The sequence below is a fragment of the Pteropus medius genome, unplaced genomic scaffold (assembly GCF_902729225.1).
Source record: "Pteropus medius unplaced genomic scaffold, Ma_sr-lr_union100, whole genome shotgun sequence".
Classification (NCBI taxonomy): Eukaryota; Metazoa; Chordata; class Mammalia; order Chiroptera; family Pteropodidae; genus Pteropus; species Pteropus medius.
The window spans coordinates 58,038,069-58,063,754 of record NW_024349800.1 but is presented as its reverse complement, the minus strand read 5'-3'; the positions used below and the strand labels follow the sequence as shown (position 1 = coordinate 58,063,754).

General features: G+C 46.6%; 1 non-coding gene and 1 pseudogene across 1 annotated transcript; both read left to right on the top strand.

Annotated features, from left to right (window-relative positions):
- The first annotated feature begins 2,711 nt into the window (after positions 1-2,711).
- On the top strand, positions 2,712-2,829 carry LOC120622611 (uncharacterized; annotated as a pseudogene).
- A 4,265-nt stretch (positions 2,830-7,094) lies between these two features.
- Positions 7,095-7,213, top strand: LOC120622215 (5S ribosomal RNA). Its single transcript, XR_005658459.1, has one exon. It is a non-coding gene; the product is annotated as a 5S ribosomal RNA (ribosomal RNA).
- The last annotated feature ends 18,473 nt before the right edge of the window (positions 7,214-25,686 follow it).

Sequence of the window (25,686 nt, the reverse complement as noted above, 5' to 3'; positions counted from 1 at the left end):
CCATCTCAGTGTCTAAACCAGAATGATTCTTTTATACACAATTATCCTCCAGTTTGGCATGAAATTCAAATAAAAGTTGAGAAATGTTCAAACCTCCGATGAAAGCTGTAATTAATGTATCAATGATTATCTTGTAAAGGGCACACGATCAAAAAGAGAAGCCAACATATTAGAGCAATTGATGGAAATGATACAGAGCTGTGAGGACAATGGGTGTGCATTCTGGTTTCAAATGTTTTCAGGATTCAGACATTGTCGGGTCAAAATTCATTGTAGCTGGAACTCAAACTGATGAAAACGTGTGGCTTATGAAGGGCATCACACATGCAGAGTGAACTTTGCAAATAGTAAAATACAAAAGACAAGGAACTCAAAATCTGAACGATATGTAAACTAAATAACAGATGGAAGCTAAGAATTTCATCACAACATTGTGGACAGGGAAGGGACACCAGGGTCGGACGTGTCGGAGAGCTACATACAGGAAGACAAACTGTGCCCCCGTACCAAAACTGGGCCCCTAAGTGACACACTTGTGCATGGCTTGTGAGGAGCACAGCTGTTTCCCACAAGCCAACCTTAAATGGCTGAGCTGTGCTGCAAACTCCCCCGAGTGTCTGGTACATTATCAATCCTCGAATGGCTCTACGATCACCCTTCTCCCGGAGCGCACGCAACTCAGGATCAAATCCCTGTCTTGGTCATCTCATCCTTCAGCTCGATGCCTGGCAGAGAACAGATGCTCAGGACACACTTACGGATTACATTAGACTGAGAGCTAACTTCTCACATGCACTTAATTTTTAGGCAAAATCTCCTCTTTGGGTTTCTAGAAATGCACACGCATCCTTCATGGCCCCTTGTGTGTTGCTCCCTTAACCACAGAACCCACGGACGCCTGACCTTCCCCTCAGCTCCGAAATTGCTGGCCGTCCCTGTTTTTTTTTTTTTTACTTATCTCCATATAACCTGTAACCTCCCGGAGGATGAAGAGATTGTCTTTTCCATCTCTGCCTCTTTCACAAATGATTTTTTAAAAATATTTAAGGTGTTATGGACTGAATTGCATCCCCCTAAAATTCAAATCTGAAGTGCTAACCCCCAGTACATCTCAGAATGTGACTATCTTTGGAGACAGAGTCTTGAAAGCGGTTCAATGAGGTAATACGGGTGAGCCCTAACCCAGCAGGACTGGTGTCCTTATAAATAGAGGGAGAGGCACAGAGAAAAGACCATGTGAGGACGCGGCGAGGGGACAGCCTCCCACAAGTTAAGGAGAGGCCTCCGAAGAAATCAACCCTGCCGACACCTTGATCTTGGACTTCCGGCCTCCGGAACTGTGAGTAAATTAATTTCCATTGTTTAAGTGACCAGATTTGTTATGGCAGCTCAAGCAGACCAATCCATAGGTACAGAACATGAAACTCGCTCCTACCTGTCCTATCTCCTCTGAGCAGAAGGGGGAGCACGTGGGCGGAAGAAAGGGGATTCAGTCTCCCAGCTCCTGAATTTGACAGGCACACCGAGAAACTTTTAGAATTACTCCTAGAATCATGTCATGTCAATTACAATTTTAAAATAGATTTTTCAAAAAGAATATGACTATGGTAACCATGGACAGAGATTTGGAGCGAGGCGAAATGATGTGAAGCGGACGGCTTTGGAAGTGGGAGTGACCGGATTTGAATTGCGGCGCAGTCATGTGCTGGTTTCTCGGCCTCGGGCAGGTCACGCGCACTCTCCGAACCCTAGTGCTCTTATGTTATCAGGTTTGGATCACCTACTTGCCGATGCTTAGCCCAGACTGCTGTGAGCATTAATGAGTTAACATGGGTACGACGTCATCATGATTAATCCAGCACATTAGTAGATGCTGAATTAAATGACAGCTACGATTATTTAGAAAGAATCTTCCACCCTCCATAGCTGATCACGCTTGACATCTGGTCAAATTCCTCATCCTCTACCATCCCCCAGCGACGCCTGATCACCTGGCCTGCCTTCGCCAAGAATCCTATTAGGTCAGTTTAGCAAGAGTCCTCCTTCTTAGTGACTTTCCATCCACTGATGCCACCCTGCTCTTTGCCTATAAATTCCTACGTTCCCTGGTTATATTCAGAGTCAAGCCCGATCCCCCTCCTCTCTTCCAAAACCCCACTGCAATAGTCTCTCAAATACTATTTGTGTCAGAATAATATTTGTGAACAGTCCAAAGCTCACTGTGTAGACCAGAATCGACTCTCTTCTCCTGGGTAGAGATGACATTCTGTTCATCTTTTAAACCCCAATGCCTACTGCACGCCAGTTCAGATCGAGTGTCTTCATGTGCTAACCACAGTCAGCAGGCGCAGGAGGAAGAGCCAGAATTCCTACACTGCCTTGCTTTTCCAGACAACACGCTGAGTTGCCCTGGCAGCCCCGTCAGGGACCACGCCTGAGAAATAGGGCTTGTCCCCAGGCTCCTATAAAGTCTGGACACATCTGCTTATCCACCCAATGAGAAAAGAATGTGAGAACATACATTTGACCTCTTTATGTCCAATTTGTCAAAACTCTTCTAGTGGGGTCCTCAGGGCTCCCTGAAATAGTTCTCTAAAATCATGCCCAGCGGGAAAGCTGCTCTGGGAACGATGGAGTCACCCAGAGAAAAGATTCCTCCAGCCATGACAAAAGCCCAGTGTCCTCCCACTCCATCTTGAAATGATTACCTGGTCTATGGCCATGCCACCCTGAACAAGCCGATCCCATCTAATCTCGGAAGCTAAGCAGGGTCGGGCCTGCTTAGTACTTGGATGGGAGACCATCTAGGGAGACCAGGTCCTGTTGGCGTGAAATATAAAATAAATAAAATAAAATAAAATAAATAAAATAAAATAATAAAATAAAATAAAATTAAAATTAAATAAAATAATAAAATAAAATAAAATAAAATAGGGATTGTAAGCTGACAAGGTCCTTGTACCTGCTGTGAGGTCAACCAAGGTTGTTCGTCAAAAAAAAAAGAAAAGAAAGAAATGATTACCTGCCCAGCCTCTTGAGTCATGCTAATGAGTTCTTTTTCTGAAAGATCTCCACCTTTCAGGCCACTGAGCTTTGAAGTCACCCTCACTGCGGGAACGCAGATCATGGTCTCAGTGAGGCTCAAAAACAAAACAAAACAACCCAAATCTAGGAAAGAGATAGCAAAGATGGCAAATGACACTATTCAAACTACTTTTCAGATTTCAAGGGATTAAAAACCAGGAGACTTCTCTCACCTCTACATCTCTGTAAAACCTTCAGTCATGTTGAAAGAGAACAAAATAACAACTTTCAAGATATTTTTCCCCTCACAGCATCTACATAAAACACTGATGAAGGAGCAAAGACAGACCAACATTTGGCCTTGTTTGTGTGTTTGTAAAACCTGGAAGCAGATAAGCATGATGACAGAGCGGCTGGGTTGGCTTTACCCGGTTCGTGACCTAGAGGTACGTGGGATCTTTTTCGAAGTCAGTGAGGAAAAGCGCTCTTGACCGAGGTGTACTAGCTTCCGTCAAGATCCCTATGATGAGGATGTCAGAAATGCAGAAGCTCCTAGCAATATCCTTCACTTAAAAAAAAAAAAAAAAATTTAAAACTGGGGCTCAACCCTGTTCTGCTATTTCCCATGGGCGTACTTGCAGGCAGTCATTTCCCTTTCTAGAGACCGAGGGTCCAGGAAGAACGGCCCTACAGTGAGTCTGTCTAGTCCCAAGTCCAGCCCCCACAGGCACAGATCTCCCCTCAGATGTCTACTGCTGAGGCCCCTAACGTGACCTCGCTTGGCTTGTTTTGTGACATAGGGTCCATCCTGGCCCTTCTCGTGGCAAGAATAAAACTCAAATACATCCACACTGCTGTCCCCGTCATGGGCTCCATTCTGCTTCTGCCAGTGGAAATCTGAGTAATCTGGGGGTCTTTGGCTCCATGCCAGCTCCTAGGACCAGGAGGAGCTCACTAGCAAGAGCAGAAGCATCTGCGGCTCCTCTGGGGATCCCCTCGAGGCCCATTAGTCTGGGCAGGCCAAAGGCCAATCAAGCTTTCCGCCCTGGGGCTAACTGCCCTCCACCAGAACCACCAACTCCCTGCTTGGAAAACTGCTCCACCTCACATGAGGGCGTGCCCTTGTCCTCAGGGCCCACAGCCATCACAGAATAGGCATCATTATAACATTTCCCAGGGTCTCAATCTGTCACGGCTGCACTTGATTGCATTGCTACGACACTTATTTGGAAGACCAAAATGTAAAGAGATCAAAGTGAAGCTCCTTTGGGAGAAGAAAGAGGGTATCTTCCTAGCCTACCCCTTTGATCTCGCAGCGCTCCTACAGAGCCTCTGATGAGCACTATGAAAGACATCAATGCTAGCTCAAATTCTTCATTTTGGCAGGAAAATGACCAGCACAAGAACACACAGTGGGTTAGTACATAGTCAAGTGGGTATGGTAGATAGCGTTTTCCAAAGATGGCCACTCCCATGTAACCCCGTCCCACACGCTCTTCTTCTAATGCAAGATCGAAGCTGCTACATTGGGAGGAAGGGTTTAAAATCTCAACCTAGAGAAACAGACCTACTCTTCAGTAAGACTAACTTTAACCAGTGGTTCTCATCTGGAGGCACTTTGCCCCTTCCCCGGAAGACATTCAGAAATGTCTGGAGACACTTTTGTTTGTCATGACTGTTTGTCATCCACTGGCATTTAGTGGGCAGAGGCCAGGGATGCTGCTATACATCCTGCAGTGCATAAGACAGCCCCTCCCAACAAAGAATTACCTAGCCCAATGTCAAAGTGCCAAGGTGGAGAAACCCTGCTTCAACCCATAACAGACAATGGCACACTCCTCAGAAAAACGCCCAGCAGACACGGGATGCCACGTGCCTCAGGTCACACTGGAGGGAGGACGTGGGTCTCTCCTGGGTGTTCAAGGAGACTCATTTCTACCCAAACAAGAAGTGAGCATCTACCACCCTCACTTCCTCCTGAAGGTAAGAACAAGCCATCTACGCAGCATCTTTGCTAGCTGGAGGTGAGAGAACAAGATGGAAAAGAATCATCATGAAGGGAAAAGTGAAGTGTATTGGTTGAATCTTTGACCTTGAAGAGCTTGTGCAGTAAATAAACATGCATGATAGGGTGGGTAGCCGCACAAATTAATACATGAATTTTCCTGCCAACTTTCCCAGGATGGATGTCTAGAAGGGACTGCTGTTTCAAAGAGTTACTTGTTTTAAGGCTCTGCAGATCTTTTCTCATTACTTTCCAAAAGTTTTGCCAGATGAAGCCCTCACTCGTGGTATATGAGAGCCCTGTTTCAGGGCTTGGCCAAGGTTTTCTATCTTCTCTTTAATCTGTTTATTTAACAGGTTAAACAAACATCTCATTGTTTTAGTTGATTTCGTTAAGGCAAAGCTCGCTTTATTTGCTTACTGACCATTTGCATTTATTGGTCAGTGAATTTCCTGTCTCGGTCTTTTGCTCATTGTGTTCATTGAAATTTTAGGGTTTTCTTATTGGTCAGTGTGAACATTTTTATATATTAAGTGTGTGAATCCTTTCCATATTACCAGAAATATTTTTCTGACATCTCATCTGTCTTTTAAATTTTGTGTGATGTTTTGGAAGTACTGAAGATTCTTAAAAATTTTTACCCAGTAAAATCCATTTGACTCTAGTGATTTCTTCTAAAGAGGAGGAGTGCTCCTTTACATGATCAGGTAAATATTTTCCTACTGTAACCTTGGTTTTGTATCTATAGTTTTATAAACATATAATTACATAAATATTTAAACAGTCTCAATACGATTCAGTAAGGAAAACTATAAACATACTACTTGACTAGGAGTCATGGAGAATTAAAAATATTATGACGCTGACATTTCTCATCTGAGAATGAGTATATCTCCCCGTTTTATTTATGACTTATTTTATGTACTCAGTAGAATTTTCTAATTAAAAAAAGAATTACCAACATCTCAGACATACGAAAAAAGTATAAAGAATAAGATAACGAACTCTCTTGTATCTTAGCTTCAGGATAAAACAACGTCAGCAGAGGTGAAGTCACACGACCTACCCCTTGGCTGTATCTGCTCCCTGCCCCAATGCAAGAAACTACAACCTTGAATTTGTGTTGGTCATTTCCACGCATTTCTTTTCACTTTTACAGCTTAAATATGTATTACTAAGCAAAATATACTTTTCATGACACACCCCCACATGGAGATACATGCATACATTGTATAACATTGTTTTCCTCTGTGACAGTTCTTACCAAATATTATGCTTGGGAGAGTCATCCATATTGATACAGATAACAGTAGTACATCCTTTCGTACCAATGCATTTTATGTGTTTTAACATGTCGTCTTATTGACAGGCACTCAAGTTTCCAATTTTTTTCCCCCTTCACACAGTATGCTGCTGTTAGTATCTTTGTACCTGTCTCTCTCAAATAATTTGTTAGGGCTAGTCACAATTTCAACAGAATATATTAGAACTAGCCATATGGTTTTGTACTTCATCGGAAAAAAAGACACTTGAAAAACTCAAGGAAAATCAGGAAAAAAAAAAAAAAACCCTCTAGTAAAGAATGGAGAAAACTAACACCAGATATTAAAATATTTTATAAAGCTACAATAATCAAAACAATGTGGTGTTGGTTCAGGAATAGACTGAGCAACAGAAAAGCTCAAAGAGCTCAAAAAGAAATCCAAGTCCATAGAAAACTTATGCAATGTTTAAGGTATTTCAAACTTGTGATTAAAAATGACTATATCAACACTGTTGGGGCAATTCACTACCCATTTGATAAAATTAGGCCAAATTCTTGTATCATTCCAATATAAAAATCAGTTCCAATTGTAATGAAGATACAAACACAGACAGACAGACAGGGGAAGGGAAGGGAAGGGAAGGGAAAAAAAAATAAAGGAGGGAAGGAGGGAAGGGAAGGAAAGAAGGAAAAAACGGGAAAGAAAGAAGAAAACAGGGAAAGGAATTATATTTATAATCTCATAGTGAAGAAAATATTTTTAAGCAAGCTATGAAAACAAGAAGTCATAAAGAAAAACAAGTCTATGGCCATGCCACCCTGAACACACCCGATCCCGTCTGATCTCAGAAGCTAAGCAGGGTCGGGCCTGGTTAGTACTTGAATGGGAGACCACCTAGGAAGACCAGGTGCTGTAGGTGTAAAAAATAAAAAAATAAAGGATTATAAGCTGACAAGTTCCTTGCAATCTGTGAGGTCAATCAAGGGCTGCCTCGCCTAAAAAAATAAAATAATAAAATAAAATTAAAAAAAAATTAAATTAATTTTTTTTTAAAAATCAGATTTGGTAAAAATAAATGAAGTAGCCATAGAGGGGTAGGACATAAAGTCAAAAGACAAATAAATATCAGTGTGGGGAAAGGTCTGCAACTCATGACGGATACAGGGAGAGGTTTCTTAATAGACAAAGAGATTTTACAAACAAATATGGAAAACCTTAAACCCATGGCAAAAAACTAAGTAACGGATTTCAAATAGTGTGTGCACCCATACACACAGACATGTGCCCACACACACACACACACACACTAAAGTGGTCAGTGAACATATAAAGATGGCCAACTGAACTAACCATGAAAGAAATCCAATATACTCCTTTTTACCAAAGAGAATAGCAGGGTTTAAAGAATGGACAATGCCCAGTGTTGGTGAAGGGTAAAGAAAAGATGACTATAAAACAGAAGTCTGGGAATTTGATAGAATCTGTATACATTTAAAATATACATACTCTTCAATCCAATAATTCTACATCAAAGAATTTATTTTGTTGATAAACTGGCACGACCATGCAAAAAAATATACATATGTATCTACAAAAAATGTGAACTGTGCCATTGTTGGTAACAGAAAAATTCTGATATAATCTTCATGTGTTTTTGTGGGCAACTAGATAAATACTCCATCACAGACCTATACAAATGAATACTAGGGAGTCATTTTAAAAATGACAATATATCCATAATAAATTGTTAAATTAAAAAAATTTTAAAAGGTGCAGAACAGCACGTGTGCTGGGGAGAGACCCACTCGTCACCCTTCCGCACCCTGCCCGTGGCCCCTGGAGCCAGCTCGTATGGACCACCTCTAACGACCTGTCCGGCTTCCTGCCGGCTTCCACCGCTGGGGACCCAGAAGCACATCGGAGGGGGCGGAGGAGACAGAGGCCCAAGGGCTGACCCTCGAGGCTGCCTCAGGCTGGCTGCGTGCCTCCACCCCAAAGCAGTGTTCTCGACGCAAAGCCTCCTCCTCGTTCCTTCGGCCTCGGGGCCAGGGACAGCTCTGCTGCTGCTAGTCCAGCTCGCTGCGTTCTCTGTGGCGGAACCCAACGTATCGCCCGTCTCTTCGCTACTAACTGGACTCTCTTCAAATGACCCTGGTTCCGGTGTGCCATTTCTGTCCTACTGGGATCCTGATACCCCATGGATACTATCATGTCATCTGTGTGCCAAAAACACTGTCACATACACACACGTGCATAGAAAATGCCTGGAAGGGTACACAGAAACTGTTGCCAGTCATTACCTCTGGGGAATGGAGTTGATTGGTTAAAAATTAGGAACGCTAAGTGTTTTACATTTTACTTCGTATAAATTTGTGCTAATAGGGGTTTTTCAGACCAAATGAGCATGTATTATTTTAAAAATATATAGAGATATTTGGAAACAGAGAATTACAAATCTGCCACTCTGCCCTCAGTCTCTATCACGTTCTGTGAGGCAGGGTGACTTAGAACAGTCAGACGGGCCGCTGCTTAAAGAGCTGCTCTGCTCTAAAACCGCTGTTCCAATGACCGCCTCCGCTAAACATGTGGGCCCTCAGGCCTTAAAGCCTGTCACTGTGTGTCCCTCCATTCCGCACCGACGACGAATGCTGGAAGATGAGCGTATTTGCTTCATCTCCGAGGTTTGGCATGGAATACCCAGAAGCCTGGTGATGAAATACTTAAAACATCAGAAAATGAAGTCCACTGAGCAAAACAGGGTCTAGACCATCGATACCTGTGGCATCAGGTTATCAGATTCCTCCATCACTGCTGGCCAAGTTCACAGCTGAGCTGCCCCCAGTGGCCTGCCGTCACAATGCCCCCACCACAAAGCAGGCTGGCAGAACACTCCCAGATGCCTGTAGGTTCTGATTCACAGGGCCAGCAATGAGCACACGGCCATTATGTGCACATCTCACCTGTGACTTCGTTCCTTCTCGGGCACTGGTTCTTCAGGGTGTGGGGCAATACTTCACAGCCGCTCCAAGCTCTTAGCAGGCCCTGCCTGGACGGCTGAGGCGAAATCCAAATAAGCAGGGATGAAACTGAACAGCCTTATGTACGCTGCATCATTGAATTATAAACTACGTAGAGAAATTACTGTGTTTTCTGTTAAGATGTCTCTCTGCTTGCACGTGGTTTCAAGGCTTACAGAGCTAGGATCCCATGCGTGCAGTCCAGGCCTTCGGATCCAGAAACTTCTTTGGTGCGAACCCTGAGTCAGCCGTTTGCCAGGCACTGGGATATGGCTAGGAGTGAGACGCCACCCCTTTCCTCAAAGGGTTCACAGCCCAGAGGAGCAGAGACAAGTGGGCAAGTACATGCAGCCGTTGCGTTTCACACAGCAGCGGGAGTCGGGGTGAGTTGCTGATTCGGCACTGAAGCGTGCGACGCATTAGGGACGGGGAAAGAACGCCAGCAAGGCTTCGCAGAGGAGGTTTCTGGATCACAGTTTCGGAGACTGCATAGGAGCTTTCAAGGTGCACAAGAAAAGAAAACGCCTTGTGGACATGGGGCCGAGGACGTGCAAGGGCCCTGAGGTCTAGCGGACTTGCTGAGGCTTGGTGCTCAGAGCACAGTGTCAGTAGACGACATGGGCTCTTTAACACAGAATTGAACTTTATCTTTCAGGCAATATGAAGTCCCAGGAAGGTTTCAAACAGGGGACTACCCAGGTCAGATGGGCAGTTTCCCGTGGCGGCTGGGCCAGGAAAAGGTGCCACAGTCTGGCTATCATGAGCAACCATGACAGCCAGATATCATGGCTGAAGGGAGCATAACACACTCCCAAGAGCGCCTGCCTGCGCTGCTAGGAACAAATGCTTTGTCTTATACCTGCTATTTCTTCTAGAAAGTTCAAAGAAACTTATTGACTTTGCCTCTTTAATCTTTTCCAACATCTCTGAGAGACAGGGTGAGGAAAATAACACCTCCATCCAGCCTTCACAAAGACTTCGAGCCTCGTGTGTGTGAACTACGCACGAGGAGGACTTTGATCTCTGTCCACTTCGCCTCCTCTCTTCCAGGCAGAGGACGTCATCCCTGGGCCTCGTGAGTGCAGACAGGATTTGAAGACTCTAGCTCTGAATCGTAGACTGCCAGCTGTACTGAAAATTTTCCAAATAACAAGTTTTTCCTTGTAAAAAATTGGCCCGTACAAAAAAAAATATATATAAACACAGACACAAAAATCAGTAGTTACCGCATAACCCAGAGATGATGACTTTTGACAGTTAGATGCATTTCCTTCTGGTCTGCCTGGCCACATAAAATCAGGATCAAAGAGAATATACAATTTTGCATCTCAATAAACTTCAGTCCTACTGAGGGTGGAGTGAGTCATGAGAAAATGTGCGTCGTACAAGGAATAAAAAAGAAAATGTACTACGATTGCGGATGATGGTCAAGTTCTGCAAAACAGAACCCGCCTGCAAGTGAAGGTCATTCCCATGGCCTTTCTCTCGCCTCCTCTCAAGTAGGAGAAGTGCAGTGAGGTTTTAAGTTATAGCCAGACTGGCCAGATGACCTCAGAATCCTCTCCAAGTAATGGATAATCTGACTCTCATACTGTAAAATGGCAAAGTCCCGATTAATCTCAGAGGCTTTAACCCTGAGTTTGATTCACATTTCCCTAAAAAGAGGAAATGTGAAAATTTAGAACCAGACCAGAATAAAATGAGAGACCTAGTTCAGTCACAGCTGGATGGGTGGCCTTCATCCAAAACATGCCATTTTCTCTAAACCTCGGTTTCCTCACCTGTAAAATGGGGATGGTATTTCTGTCATAAAAGTTCAGGAATCTCAAAGGGGTAACACTCAAGCACGCAGCAAGGGCTCCCTGACACGTTCGTGTTCCTCAGAAATCAGTCAGAAGCCGCCATTCATTTCTGAGGCCCCCGGCGGGATCTATCGGGACCACTTTCCTCTCCCCTCTCCACACACATTCCCGAGGACACAGGCCCTTCGCCGTGGCCACCGCTAACCTGGACCTCTCACTGTCACGACGGCTGTGCCCTCTGAAGAAGCAGAGCCTGACTCCTGACGCGCTCAGTTTCTGAAGCTCTTGTCCCTGTGAGAGAGCTCTAGTGACTACTTTATCTGATGCGCGCACTTCACAACCAAGAAGTTCTCAGCAGATGCTGCCATCCTCCCCTGGGCTTCTGTCACCCTTGCCACGGCCGCCCAGGTGGCATACAGCCCTGCGTTGCAAGTCTCCTCTGTGCATGGCTTAATCCTCCGACAGGCAGAGAAGTCTCTGGGCCAGGACTGTGTGTCCTCTCTGTACGGCTTGTCCTCAGCTCCCAGGGCCGAACACAGAGAACACAGCCAATAAATACTTACAGACAGGGTGACATTTACAATAATTCAGACGGATATGGCATAGTTTTTTATAGCTGTTATACTGGAAAAGCAGGAGTCCTTTTCTTGCTACTGTTTGACTCTGATGTAGAATAAAGAACAGGAGAACTCCATGTGACCCTAGAGGGTCACTGAAGAGGAGGTGGCCAAGGAGGACAGGACAGACCCTCCCCCGTAAGCCAGCCTGCTGCCCCACGAGCCGATCCCGTCACACTGCGGACACCCCGCGACGCCCTGAGGGACAGGCTGCCTTGGCACTGGTAGACCAGGCAGGCTCCTGGGTGGAAGAGAAGCCCCCTCTCCTCCGGGAGACCTGAACCGTCGTGGTCGACCTGTCTGTTTAAACCCGAAGGGCTCACGCACACCTGGGGATCACTTAGACCTGAGCTGATAAGAACGAGGCGTCAGTTCAGAGCAACACCATCCCCGAATGCTCCCAGTGACGGTCACACCTCCGGCTCCTTTCCAGGGACACTGTTCTCATGACCAACACCTGAAACTCTCCCCAGTTCAAGCCAAAAAGAAATGATCGTCCCGGTTATCTATGACTGCATAACAAATTATTCCTAAACTCAGTGTCCTAAGGAAACAGGCAACCGTTTTGTTATATCTCACAATTTGATGGGTCTAGGACGTGGGCAAGGCTCAACTGGGTCAGTCTCGGCTCCAGTGTAACTGAGCTGGAGGACCGAATGGCTTCACTCTCCTGTCCAGCACCCTGGTGGGGATGGCTGGGCGGCTGGGCACTGCTGGACTAAAAGACACCATGTGACCTTTGCAGCTGGATGGTCTCAGGGTAGTCACACTTCCTATCCGGTGGCTCAGAGCTCTCAGAAGAGTCCAAAGAGCCAGGACGTAGGAGCGTGCACTTTCTTAAGGCCTTCAGTAGCTCCCACGCTATTCTATGAGTCACAAAGCCACTCGATCCAAATGGTAGAGATATAAACCCCACCTCCTGGTGAGAGGGCCACCAAAGAATTCAGACACCTTTAATCTTTCAGGTAGGAAGGACTCTCACCAAGGGTGGCGGACTTCACCCCTTGAATCATCTCAGTCTCTTAGTGATGGTTCCACATCTGTGCCCACTTAGCTCCACCAAGCAAAGGAAAATCAATTTTCTCTGCAAACCCCAACATGGCCTGTGAGTAGCGACGGTGTCATGTCAGCTTGAATTTAGAGTTTTGACAAGCGTGCCATCCCTCCCTGCACAGTTGTTGAATCTGCACCATTTGGTCTGTCTTTCCAAGTTACTTCTGGGAGTTCCAGGCGGGGGGGTGTGTCCAAGATGCAGTGCCCAGGAATGAGTCCCCTCGGGCTGCCATGCCCTCCTCACTCACTGAAAGCCTCACCCTAGGTAGACACACAGGTAGAGGTATTTCACACACCGTGTTTATTTACTTCCTATGATATTATGAGACAAGGCCGCTAATTCGAACTTACTCAACGGTGCACTGGTTTTCCTGGCCCCACATCCTCTTCTGTCCCATGACGTCCTCATCCAAAGGCGCTACCCAGACCTGCCATTCTGGAGAGAGCTGCTCGCACTGCAGCCTGGCCCTTTCCCAGGCTTCCTCGCCGGAAGAAGACGCTCTGAGCCCCGGGGTCTCTCCCTCCTCTGCACCCTGGGTAGCTACAGCCAGGGGCCTTCCCCTCATGAACCCGGAGCCAAAACTGACCCACTCAATCTGTCAGATGACACCCTCAGTCATCTCCCCGAGTCAATATGCGGATGGCTCTGACCAGATGTGTCACGTGAGAGTTTGGCTGCCACCTGGAAGGCTGGCCATGTTCGTCCCTCAGGGAGGCTGCATACTGGAGGGTGGCACAATGCTGCAGCCAAGGGCATAGTTTGGGGTCGGGCACATCAGGGTGTCAGTCGCAACTCTTCCACTCACTAGATGCTCAAAAACCCTCGGAAAGGTTTTTAACCTGTCAGCCTCGGTTTCTACGTCTGTGAAACGAAACTAACAATATCTATCTTACAGGGAATGGCAATAATTAAACAAAACAAAACAATTTAATATAGAATCTGCTCCTTCTCCCAAAAAAAGGGCTCAAAAATGGTAACCATTCAGATTGGACAGTGGTAGTGTGGTATCATCAGACCAGGTTCTCTGGTTCTGACCCTGAGCCCTCAGCTGAGTCCTGGGCCTAGCACCACCTGCAACCACAATACCCGGTCCCCATGCCAGGTCCCCATGCCGGGTCCCCATGCCAGGTCCCCATGCCGGGTCCCCATGCCCCAGCACATCCAGTCAGCTCTCTGCTCTCCCAGCGACCTGTGTGCTGGGGTTCTCCCCCTTTGACACCTGGCCATTAATTCATTCACATGGCAGACGTCTCTGAGTCACTGCTATGAGCTGAGAATTATGCTGGGGCTGAGGACATAACAGTGATCTGGTCACCGTCCTAACAGGTCTTCTGTCATCACTAGCTCATTTCATGCTCTGAATCAGGTAATGACTGGCCACCTCAGCTCGCAAACATGACATCCAGGTCACTTCCACTCCCTCTGGGCCTTGAATTCAGCTCATCTCTGGTGCTGACGCACCCGGAGCCTGACGCCGTATGGCTGCTGGCACCCTCCTCGCTTACGCCCTCACAATCTCTCTCCTGCTCCCACCTCCACCAGCTTCCTGAGTAGAGACCCCACTGAATCAAACCCAGATCCCTGGGGACCGGGTTTGTAACAGTCCACACAGCCAGCGCCTTGGACCCAACAGCTCACTTCCCTAAACTTAGAGCTTTAAAAATCCTAGCAGCTACTATTTACTAGGTTTCTTGTAAGCACTTGGCATATATTCTTCCATTCACTCCTCCCAGAAAGCGTGTAGTTAGACGCGTTCGTCTCCACTTTACAACCGAGGGGACCGACACTCAGCGGCCTTCCAAGAACTTGCCCGAGCCAGCTGATAAGTAGTGGAGGCGAGATTCAAACCGAGTCTGTGTAAGAACGGAAGATGAGACTGGACTAGCGCTACAACGAATGCTAATGGACAACCCTCAGCCCACTTTGGGGCGTTATCCACCCTTCGGAACGTTTGCGTAGACATGCATCTCACCGCGGTAGGCATGGCAACTAATTACTAAGAAAGCAGATGTGGGAGGCAGAGCAGAGGGGCACCATGGAGGCCACTTGAGGGAGAGGAACCAGCAACTGCCTCGTGCCCCCCACAGCCCAGCTCAACTGTGCTTTCTTTCCAACTGCCCGTCACCCGAGAGCATGGGAGTGGGTTTCTGTCCCTGTCGCCGGCATCCCCAGCCAAGGCCGCCGCCCACAGGGGAGGGCCAGACTGCCATCCTTCCTCCACGCACCCCCATGTGTAGCCCTGTGCAGGGCACAGCGTGGGAACTCGAAGTTGATGACTGAGACATGATAGCAGCTTCTTAATGCTCTTTAAGTAAAAGCAGGGGAGTTTTTTTGTGTTCTCCCCCAAGCCCAGGTTTGTCTGGAAGGAATAAAATGTCCCAGTCTATTCTATGTGGAATAGGTGTCTCCTTCAGCACCACTGGCGAAAGTGTTCTAAAAATACTGGGCTAAAATTGCCCTTGCCTGCATTTTTTACTCCATCTCAGAATGATGCCGTGAAGAAGAAAGAACAAATGTTTGATTCAGGTGGAGCCTGCTGTTACAAATGTAACCATTTTCATCCATCACGAGAAAGTCAGTTCTTACAAACAGGTATGGCTCTCTCTGGGAGAGGAAAGGGACATCATGAAGGGACCTCTGGGAGTCACTGGTCAGCCTGTGTGGAAACCAGCATGTACTCACAGAGGCGGGAACCATGGAGGCAGGAGACCACAGCCTTGGGGGTGGATGTGATTAGCACGTCGGCCGCAGCTCACACTTATCAGCTCTGCAACCTGGAACAAGTGGCTTCATGTCTCTGGGCCTCAGCACTAACACCTGTAAAATGGGGACAAAAATGCAGAGAGCAGGTCTGCTGGTTAGACCGAATAAGGAAACTTACAAAAACGATCTGGCCCAGTAAATAGTTCATGGCAAGCACTCAACAAGCACTTTTATTTTTATCATGGATGCAATGTTTAAGAAATTATAGCTGTCATTCATGACTCCATCAACCTATCATTCATGTGGTTTAGTCTCAGAAAAGCCAGTATGAGAAATAGCCCGGAGTGTCTAGGACAAAGTCCATCTTGCTACCTCGAATCTATCTACTGGAAACCCCACACACTTCCTCAACTCCGATTCCTTAGGGCGAACACAGATCCCAAAGCCCTTTGAAGCAGAGCTCCTTGCATCTCCCGGGGCTGGTCTCTCAGCTACTCCCAGCCCCCTTCCCTCCCTTCTCTCCGGCTTTTCAAAGGTTCGAGAAGTTGACTCATTCAGGACAGATGAAACTGCAGAACACGTAAACAATGGAAAACAGAACAAATTATCCTCATGTACTGTCAACCACTTTAATATTATTTATTATGGAAAAATATCTATCGATTTGCTTACTGCAAAGGTTAATATTTTATGTCAACTTGACTGGGCCACGGAGTGCCCAGGTATTTGCTCAGACATCATGCTGGATGTTTCTGTGAGGGTTTTTGATGAGACTGATATTTAACCCAAAAGACCGAGTACGGCAGCTGGTGGGCCTCGTCCCATCAGTTGAAGGCTCGACTAGAACCAAAAGGCTGAGTAAAGTGACCCCCCGCTTGAGGCTGTCCCACGAGGACCTCGTTTTTCTTTTTCCTGCCTTTGAACTCAAATTGGCTGAAAACTCAGTTCTAACTGAGTTTCGAGCCTGCCGGTCGTCAGACTGGGACTAAACCACCGTCTCTCCTGCTGGTTCTGTTTCTCCAGAGTATTGACTAATAGAGTCATTATACATATTTTCTTGTATATTCATTAAAATAAGGATTTCAGCAATGTCTAAGCAATACTGGCCGCGTAACAGAATAGAGACGGTAAACCGTGGGTCTCTTGCCTGTGATGTGTGGGGTCAGCTTTCCCCTGCTTTCGTCTGCCCTTCATCCCTAACTGGTCAGACTAATGATGCTCGGCTGCAAGTATTACAGATAAGGATGACAAAGTGACCAGCCTAGTCCCCCCTGCAGCAGTGCACACAGTGGAAGGAAAACAGTAAATGTTCTCAGAGAATTCATCAGCTGGTCACCCTTAGTTCACGTAGAGAAAAAAAAAAGACAACCTTGAAAATCAGATCCCTTTCAGCCTGGGAAGGACACTGGCCAGTCCCGAGGGCCTTGGATTAAGGGTGTGGGTCTTGGGGGTTGTCTTCCGTCTGTACAGGGGATGGGAGGGGTGCACAGGTTGCAGGAACAGGAAAAGCTCATCCGGGTGGAGAGTCATGGCTTCTCCACCGGGGAGTAGCAGGAGGCAGTCATGCTGCTTCTATAGAGCCAAAGGGGAAAGAGACAATGCATCTGAACTTGATACGAGACTCCACAGGGCCAAAGGATTTTTTGAGTATGTCAGAGCTGCTGTGTTTTAGAAAAATCAATCTGACAGGGAACAAATTTTAACCCAATTTCCTATTTTTCTGGACTTCTTTTTAAATTATGTCTTTCTGTTTCTCTGCAAAGGCTCAGATGTTGAACACCAAAGACCTTTAAAAGTAAATAAAAGGAGGAAAAAAGACACTTATTTCCTCTCCTAGGTAGAATCTTAAGTATACGTTTTGTCTTTCCCACTAAATGCAACTTTTCTTAAGACGCAGCCAGGGCTCCCCGGTGGGCCCCCGCTGGGGGAATGCACTGTCCTCGACACACCGTGTGCAGGGCGCCCCAAAGAGCTTCTGCAGGCTTCCCCTTGATGTTCCCTATGGGAGCAGGATGATGAAGCTTGAAGGCATTTCTTCTAATCTTACAGAGGTGGAAACTGAGAAAGGTCGTCAGCAGGACAGAGCACTGAGTTTATAAGAGATCCAAGAGCAGAATCCAGGCTGGCTAAGCCCTGGTCCAGTGTTCTCCTCACCCCACAAAGTGAAGATACCCGACTCAGGCCAGCAGACAGGCCCATCGGACAGAGCTCTCTGCTGGTTTCCACGGTCAGCAAAAGACCAGCAGAGAGCAGGGGGTCCACCTGCCCACGGCCCCAGCCCCACGGCCTCCTGGCTGGTTTGAGGCGTGGAGACTAACCCCACAGCAAAACTGCACACCTTCTGTTCGCCCCGAAATGTCCCAAGCTCCTGGAAGACTGGGTCTCGCTCTGTCAAGTTACAAATGGCTTTGTAAGTGCTTCATGAATTTTAGAATTCTTCAAGGTCAAAGAAATGTAATTGCCTTTTAACACATACTTGAAATAATTGTTTTAAAATTCCCCATTATTCCAGAATCACAAAATATCAGAGTTGCGGCCTGGACCCTCTCTAAGACATATGGGACAACTGAGGCCTGAGGAGGATAAAAGACTTTGGATTGCCCAGGCTGGTGTGTCCAGCGCTGGTTCAGAGCCCGGGCCACAGCTCAGATGCCCCCAGGACAGGCAGGTCGTGGAGTAGGCCGGGGGGGGGGGTGCAGGAGGAGGGGAGGGGCGCAATGCAGAGTGAGAAGCACTGTGGTGGGTGCAGAGAGCGGCCCCCGCACAGCTCCAGAAATGGTTGCTATGGAAACATGTGGACTCAGTGTTGCCAGGAATTCTTATCAGAAAAAGAAGCTGAAAATTAGATTTTTATGTGAAATCACTGTCTTTTAAAAGGTTGTCAACTGAGTCCAGATTTTTAAACATTTTTCAGGGCAAAAATATGTGTCTGTGGGCCTGAGTGGGCAGGCAGGCCTCGTACCTGTGACCTCTGGCCCAGAGGACGGAGGCCCCCAGCAGATCACATCCAGTCACCAGCCCCTCCTCTCACTGCCTTGTCTACCTGTGTGCCTGTCTCTTTAAGCCTGTCTGTGGTGTGAGGTCTCATCTTTTTAGTCATCTGAGAACATAAAGGCTGTGAGCCCCTACTTTTAGCTTTCGCCATTGAAGTGGAACCACTTAGACAGGTAACTCTGACCTCTGTGGGTGAATCATTTTGGCTCCAAAAACCTTTCCCCAGTTCAACTTTGGCTTCCACTGACGTAAAGTATTAAGTAACCCTGACATAAGACATTTGCACATGGACCGTAACAGAATGTGATGTGCTGATTCTAGCTTTAATACTCTGGTATCTGAGTATGGGCCAGGTGTTTGCAACGGAACAGCTGCAGGACTCGAGCAAGCTATAAAAACCCAGAGAGAAACGGAGAGAACATCCCTTTATATTTACCCCCAAACCCCCCTGTTGAAAACTAACAAGACATCTTTGAAATTATGTTCCAAACAGAAAGTAATTGAAACAGGAAAACATGGCCTCATTCATTACATTTCCAGCACTGGCAAGAACCCACCTAAAGCTGTTAAGTGGGTGAGTAGTTGAGGGGCCCGACACTCAGGTGAGCATGTACATTGATGGTTAGTTAGGCTGACAAAATTCCCACTCATTTAGAAAAGCTACAGGAAGCAAGAAGGTTCTTATTTGGGAGCTCTGTAGCACTGGATAAAAGGCATTTCAAACGGTGTTCATACTCCAGCTCTGTGTAACCTACACTGTAAGATTCTGGGGGAATGGCCCATTGGCAGTCTCATCCTGCACAGACTCCTCTAGCTGACACAGCATCCAGCTAAGTCCTTTAGAGGCCCTGAGCTCTGAAAAGATTATGGAATCTGCTCTCCATCCTAACACACAACTGTAATTCAACGCACACTCCATATCTCAACATGAACATGAACAAAACTTAAATTATGATAATGTCAAAATAGCCTTTTCCTAAAGTTCTATTATTGAAAAATTCTAGATAAGTCCATGGAATTCAAACTTTGTTCATTTTTTTGATGCCCTGTTTTTTGGTGTCCCAAGCCTGGGTCACCAGGCTGTCTGCTGGGCAATTAGAGCATCAGCCTTGTAGAACCAGGGACTCAGTGAGAAGCAGCCCGGGCCACCTTGTGACATGACACATGCCAGGAGGACTCCCTTAGAAGCCATCTAGTTCACTGGCCCTTACCTTCTTTACAAATGGGGAAACTGAGGCCCTGCTCTCAGTAGCAAGGTATGAACTAGATCCCGTTAATTTCAAATCCACCACATAGCGCTTCTCTATTTCTACTGTCAGTAAAATGCCCAACGAACACCTGATTTTAAAGACTGCCAAGAAAAGTATGCTTTCAATGCTACTCATAGGAACTCCTGGATTCCATCACTGAACTGTAGAGCTGGTGGCAAGCTGATTTGCATACATTTCAAAAAACTTACCTAAGACAATTTCAGGAACCCAGCGTGATAAATTATGCACCCTTGGCAAAGTTTGGAAATGCATGTTCTAATTAATTAGGTATGCAAAACACAATGAGTATTGGACCTGAAACAAAGGAAGAGACTTGGAGAGTCCAGGGTAAAGACTCATAAATTAGCTCCCAAAGAAATGAATTAATTGCTTCTGCATTTTTTGCCTCCCTCCTCCCCCTATTCCATTCTCCAAAGAAGTTCCAAGTCTTTCTTTTCCTTCTGGCCTTTCAGCTGTGCCTTTGAAGTTCCCTGTTTTGCAGCGATGTGCTTCCCTCCCCTGGCTCAGTGCTCCCTGTCCATGGACTCATCCAGAACTTGCTCCAATATGTCCAATTCACGAATAATTAGTCTGAACTAAAAAATATAATCTGATCAGGGTAACTGACTCTATATGAAGCCGGCTTTTTAAAAAAAGGAAAAAATGTCTACTTTGGGCTTCACGGCTTTGCATTAGACATGATTATTTCTTAAGTCGAACTGAAATCATAGGAGGTCTAATCCCTTTTTAGATCTGGAGGGTCACTGACGGTAATTCTGATGGCGGAAGAGGCAAAACAAATTCAATTAGCACAGTGCTGAATTTAAATGAAATTATTCTAAACTGTTTCTAGGGGTTACCCGAACACAGAAAAGTGTTTCCTGCTGGCACCAGAGACATTCCAGGCCCATCCTGAGGTGGCCCAGCCACCTCTACAACCTCAAGTACTGCTAGTAATTAAGGGAATGAAGCTGGAATAAGGTACTATTGATTTCTGCCCAGCAAATGTTGCTAATCATGTTCAAGATACATATACACAAAGCCAGTCGGCAGTGTGCTTGAAAACTCTGATCCAGTAATTCCATTTCCTGAGTTGACTCTAGGAAATTAATCTGCAAGATAAAGATTTTCTACAGGGAAGTTTATCTCAATATTATTTACACAGAAGAAAAAGGCAAAAATTAAATAACGAACGTTAGAGAATTGGTTAAATTAGTTGTTACGATCAAAGGTTAAAAACTGTGAAGCCGTTTCAAACGGTGTTTACCAGGGTCTGACAGATGAAGCAAATTGGGAGACGTTGGTCAAAGGGTGCAAAGCTTCGGTTATGTAGGGTGCATACATTCTGGGGGCTGTACGGCATGGTGATGATGGTTGGCAATCCATCTGAATACCTGTACCGAGTGCCTGAACTCTGCTAAGAGGATCGATCGTAAATCTCAACACACATACGACACACAAATGGTGAGTATGTGAGGTGAGGACGACAGTGACAGCTTGCGCGTGACAATCATTTCACGGCATATCCATACCCCAAAACATCACGCCGCACACCCTAAACATATACGATTTTAATTTTCCAACTATAACTCTATAAAGATGGAAAAAGTAAAAATAAAATGGTGTTTAAAATAATAAAGACATGGAGGACATGCTCATCACATGAGGTAGTCAAACCTGGCCTTTTTTTAAGTATTGAAAAAGGCTATTTCTTTAAAAAGAAAAAGAAAGGATGATTTTCACAATACTTTATAATCATAAAGTGCTATTATAACGGATTTTAAAAGTAAGCTCATTTCTTGCTACTAAATTCTGAGATGCAGAAAGTGATTTTTTTTTTTTTTAATAATAGTTTCAGAAAGACATATAATCTGTGGAAACTTCTTTCCCAGCCAAACTGAAAAATCAGCTTCACATCTGATGGATCTCATTTTAAAACATACAAAAGTTAGTCACTATAAAGTAAGACCCATAAAAACATCATCTGCCAAGACCTCCTATCCGTCCTGTCCAGCCATGGGAGGCGATCGAGGTAACTGTTTGGAAAGAAAATATTCCCCTCTCTAGTCATCAAAATGCGTCTTCTCCTCCATCTGCCTCATAATGAGAAGTCGTAATCTTCTTTTTATGACATCACCATAAAAGACATCAAGAGAACAAAAAAATACATCGCTCCTGGTAATAACACTGTTTGTTATGGAAATTGTAAAATGTTCCCACATAAGTGCCGTCCACTTTAATTAAATCTTGGCAAAGAATACATTTTCAAAACATCTAAATCAAATATTGCAGAGCCATGAACTTGCTGTCTTGGAAAAAAAACACAAAAACTGCACCTTAGAGACGAAGCCTGGGGCTGAATCAGTTTTGTTACCCAGAGCCGGCATGGCTCAGGACATTTGCCAAGGAAGCTAAGCCAAGGCTCTCGCTTTAATTTCGGCCTGGCAGTTATGGACTGAGAGCTTTTGAGCTTAGAATGTGGGGACGGATGGGCCCAAAGACTGTGCGGAGCCTCTGCTGCCCACTGAAGCGTGCAGCACCTCCACTGGCTCACTCTGCAGTGCTCTCCTCCAGAATGGACCCTACTCTAAGCAGAGACGTGGAGCAGGAGAGCCAGTGGACGCCCATCACAGACTCCAGGTTCTAGGAAGCTTCCCGAAAGAGGGGAATGAGGCAATGGTGGACCCAGCCAAATTCTAAGGAGAAACCATAATTTTCTTTTCCTGTTGTCTAATTATTTTAAATTCCTTCTCAAAAATTTTAAAAGTAACATGAGTGCCCCATAACTTAAAAAAGTACAATGTATAGTAAAAAAATAATCTTCCCTACAGCCTTTGCAGATCACCCCGCCCCACCGCCAAGGTAATCAATGGAGACAGCCTGGCTTGTACCCTTCCACACTGTCCTCCACGCTCATAAAACATACACAGATGTGTCATGTTTGCTCTTATTAAATTAAGGGCATTTCATGCACGTTACCCTGCAACTTGTTTTCCTCACTTGGCCCTCACACCCAGGTCAATAGCTATAGATCTAGGAAGATGGCATTTTCAACCGTTCAGCTCTGATTTCCTGCATGCTCACTCACGTGGGTCCCACGCGCACAGTGGCAAGCTGCAAAAGAAGGGACTTAATGGGGCCTCCCCTGTGAAGGAGCCTGAAGACTAGTGGGGGACAGACAGACACACCCCCAAGGATACCCCACAGGAGGGTGTGAAGCCAGTGCCGAGGGGAAGGCAACGAAGTGTGCCGGCGAAGGGGTGAGGGAGGGCTCCTCAAAGTTAAGACTGAGCTGGCTCTAGAAGAACGCAGTGGATCTCGTCATGGGACAAGGACGAGAAGGGCCTTCCGGGATGCAGGAACAGTGCGTACGGAGGCCCTGAACAGACCATGAGAAGTCTGGGTTGCCTAGAGCTCAGACTTCTGAGAGGTAGTGAGGGGCAGTGACAGGAGGTGACGACTGATATTTAAGCTGGAGTCAGCCTGGGAAGGACCTAGAGCGGACCAAGGACTTCACTTCTCATACTGCAGGTAACAGGGGAGCCAGTGAAGGCTAGGAGCAGGGAAGGGGCCACTGTCAGATCTAGTCAGTGGGAGACACTGATGAAAGGTGGGAGATGGGGGGAGGGTGGAACCTGGGTCTTCCCCACACCCATGTCTGCTTCCTGTGGCATCTCTGGGTGTGACTGCATCACCCCCAAGGCGTCAATGCTCACGTGGCATTTCCAGACCTGCTCGAGCTCCTGCCCTGCCATCCCACTTCTGGACACTGGTAACCTCGTCCCCTGCCCCTGAAGGTCCAGACCTTGGGCCGGAAGTGGATTCCTGCTGTCGCTAAGATGTCGGTGGCCCCCTCGATCTACTTAGCTTCCCAGTTTTTCCTTCACCTGTGTAGCTGATGCCCCACTTGAATTCTTTCCATTAAAACACTTAGAGTGGTTTCTATTATCTGGGGAATCCTGACTGATACACAGTACTTCCATTTTATCAGACTATTATGAGGCCATTAAAGTTGTTTTACAAAGGATTTTAGTGAAGTGAAGAAACATGTATGCTATAATTAAAAAATTGCAAAATGCAGAATTGTCCACAATATGGCTTCAACTATATTTTCCAAATGATTTTTTTTTATTTTTAAAGATCACAACGATGTTAAAATGTTTATAGTTGTCTCTGGTTTGGAGAGTGTAGTCATTTTTCTTTTCTTCTTTTAACTTTCCCATATATTCATAATTTTCAACAATGAGTATACATGAAAGTTTATTTTTAAAGCCGTCATCTTCCGGCCTGAGTCTGACTGGGAACCCTGCACGCAGCTCCTGTCACTCCCTCCTCCAGCTGTCTTAGGTCAGGCTCAGAGGAGCCACAGCCTGTCCCCTACCTTGCCCAGGAGTGAGGAGCTGCCCTCTGCTCGCTAACACCCCTCTCTCCCTCTCAGTGGCTGTGGCCTGACATGGCAGCATCATCTTCCCGTGAAAACCCGGCATTGCCACGTGGCTGGTTCTTCCGTCGGATTGCTGCTCTCCATTCCCCCACCATCAGAGGGTAGAAAGATCATAGTGCGTGACAGTGTCTTTCAGAGGCTGTAGGAGGCTGTTCCTGCCTGTCCTGGAGGAAGAGCAGGCAATGGCTGGTCGGACGTCCCTGGCCTCCTGGCCCGGCACACACACGTGGGGTGTGAGGCTGGACCGGAGTGACACTCTCAGCTCCCACTGGAGGCAGCTCGTCAGGCTGTCAGGTGGCCTATCGAGACACAGAGCTTGTGGCCTGTGCTTTGGATCTATCAGTTCTGTCAACCTGGCCTTTCCTTTTAAAAAACAACCCCTCAGCTCTGACACACGAGCCTAAATGGTATTCCTTAAACCGAAGGTTTTCCGGGCCCCACGTTCACCCTTTTGCTTTTTCAAGATCAGCTGGCCCTTTAAAACAAGCCACCACATTGCTTCCCCACTTACTGGCTGGCCAAAAGGAGACAAAGACAAATTAGGTAATTAACAGCCCTTCCCGCTGTGAGTCAGGGTCACAGCTGACAACCAGAGCCAGCCTCATGACCTCCCAATGCCGTCATTAGGGGCCCTCGATGAAGCTATTCTGTGGGCTTCAGAAAAGCTCTCTGCAAAGTAAATAAAATATGAGAAAACACAGCAAGACCTTGGCATTGCTGGATGCTCAGAAACACTCCCTCATCACGTAATGCCCTTCGTCCTTACTCCCTCACGGTGCGTCACGAACACCCTCCAGCTCTCCTTGTGGAATCCTCAGTGTCCAGGCCCAAGGACTGTCGGCCACCCAGACAGGAAGATGCCATGCTACTGTCCCAACACGCTGGAAACCAATGAACGTATTTCCACTGAGAGCGAGACATGAGAGAAAGGGTGTGGAGGAAGGGAGCGGGAGCATCCTGGAGCAGAGCCCGAAACAAGGATGGGGGTTCAAGGAAACTCCTGGGAGCTGATCCCAGGAGACATCGCACAGAGACAGGGACGAGAAGGAAGCCAGTTGCCAGACTGAGTCATGGATGTTTAATGCCCTGAGCAGCTCTGGGCGCCAGGAGAGAGGTAGCCCACCGAGGTGGCGTTGGGCTGGGCATTGAAATAGCCCCTCCTGTCAGTCACTGGGTGAGGGCTGCCAGGAGGGGCTCGTGAATGCCCTGGCACTCCCTGCCTGCCCTGAGACTGCCCTCATCCACGGAGGTCAAAGAGGGCCCTGCCTGCATGACATTGGTCAGGCCCCTGAGGCGTGGGTCATGGCATAGACCCCCAGGCCGAGGTGCACGCCCAGAGGGAGTTCTGCTCAAGTTTATAAAGTCAAGGAGAGTAAACGGCGATAAGACAAATTACAGGGGTCAGCAAACTTTTTCTGTAACGTGTATGAAAAGTAAACATTTTAGGTTTTGTGGACTATGGGGCCTCTGCCACAGCTAACTGCACAACTCTGATTTTATAGTGTGAAAGC